Below are 1,833 nucleotides of genomic sequence, written 5' to 3'. Positions count from 1 at the left end.
ACATAAAAAAATTATATAGAAAAGTATTATACATAAATAATAAACTTTTGTTTTCTATAATTTACAATCATATTACTTTTATTTACATTTTTTTAAGCTTTAATAATAGTGAATAGTAAAAATAATAAAACTCGTTTGTGGATTTCAATATGAATTTTTCATTTTGGTTTCAAACTGATTTTATTATAACTGGATTAGGCAAAATTTTGCCAGTCCTGGGTATTCGACAAAATACGTAAGACGATTGCCGTGTCCGCTATATAATCCACGGATCTGTATTTCTTAAGGTACTGCAGAAATGGTAAGTATACGTTGTTATTTCTCTTTATTATTAATTTGTGTGTGAGTCTTGTATTTTTTTTTTCGCTCGCTCTCTGACTTATTTCCGCTTCGAGGGAATCACCCCCTCTACCAATTCTGTAGCTAAGCGATCGGATTTCGTTTATCCCAATAAAGAGTAGTTGAGAATTGTTTGAGTTAAAGTATTGAAGAGTGGGGCATTCTCTCGTGCCTGACGCCTAACTAAAGTTCAGAAGAATGTTACGATAATCTGGGATAAATATTAACCTAGAGAATCGAGATAAGATTGTGTTGGAAAATTTCCAAATAGAAATTATACGAAAATGCGACAAAGTTATACGTGCTCGCGAGTACGGTTTATATACATTATTTGGTACACTCCAATATTTCAGCTGTATGATCACACAATACTCGAAGGCATGAGATCGAAAAGTCAAGTTTCGAACACCTGCTTGTCAATCGACAAGGAGCGTCACACGGTGTGATGCGATCGCTCGACAATATTCGTGTTCCTTGCTAATTACATATGCGACGGTGAATATCATTGACATCGTAAATATCATCAATTGATTCACGCGCAATTACAACGCAGAGAGAACAGTGCGATATATCACAATCCCACAAGGTCCCTTTTCACAGAAACGATGCGAGTGGGAACAGCATCCAGATAGGAATTTATTCACGAAGCATTGAAAGAGAAGTAACCTAGTTAGAAATTCCATACCACCGTTGCGTTCTTCTCATCTTCATTCGTCACGATCACATCTTTTCTTTATTCTTTTTCTCTTTTCTCTTTTACCGGTCGTCTTTCGATGCAATTATGTTATTCAGCAGACGTCGTTGCATTACAATTTGTAAGCGTATTTGTCAAAGTGCTTCGTTGTTTCTTTTTTCAATTTTTCTTACTGAAATCGATAGCACGCGTATCAATGTCGCGAGATATGAACTATGAGACTATTACTAATTTAATTACCAAAAACTTTATTGTCGTACTATTATACCGTTATTTCTGTTTTCAACAGAGCTTAAAATATTTCTCTAAGAATACGGAAGATTACTTTTCTAATCTATCTATATAACACAGACCTTTAAAAACATTTTAAAGATGTTCAAAGGATATCTTTTGAATGTCTTAAGAACGCTCTCAGGCTGTCTCGTATGCTGGAGAAATAAAAATATTCAAAGCGTTATTTGTTTTGCATTAATTTTTTAATACGAGAGTTAGGAGCGCCTTTTTTTTCTTCTATCATTTGCATTTTCACTTCTTGTTTTATTTCTGTAATTATTTTATGTAGTTCTTTAGCTGCAATACCGTACACAAGTTACTTAAAGAATTTGAAGAATTTAAGAAGCAACAAGTGCAACTGCGGTAGATGAAATCTTTAATGGCACATTAAATAAAATGTTATTACGTATTTTTCTTGATCTAGCTATGTCCTATATATTGCATGAGTGTAGGTGATGTACACTCACATCGACTTTTTAATTTTTCTTATAAGCTTAAAAAAAATCATAATTTGAAGGTCTCATTAT

General features: G+C 33.1%; 1 protein-coding gene across 1 annotated transcript in view; it reads right to left on the bottom strand.

Annotated features, from left to right (window-relative positions):
• The window catches only part of LOC108693224, a 12,481-nt gene that overhangs the window by 7,677 nt on the left and 2,971 nt on the right, over nucleotides 1-1,833 (bottom strand). The window lies entirely within an intron of this gene.

This window comes from Atta colombica, unplaced genomic scaffold (genome assembly GCF_001594045.1).
Source record: "Atta colombica isolate Treedump-2 unplaced genomic scaffold, Acol1.0 scaffold89, whole genome shotgun sequence".
Classification (NCBI taxonomy): domain Eukaryota; kingdom Metazoa; phylum Arthropoda; class Insecta; order Hymenoptera; family Formicidae; genus Atta; species Atta colombica.
The sequence above is the reverse complement of the archived record's forward strand: the minus strand, read 5'-3'. Positions and strand labels throughout refer to the sequence as shown.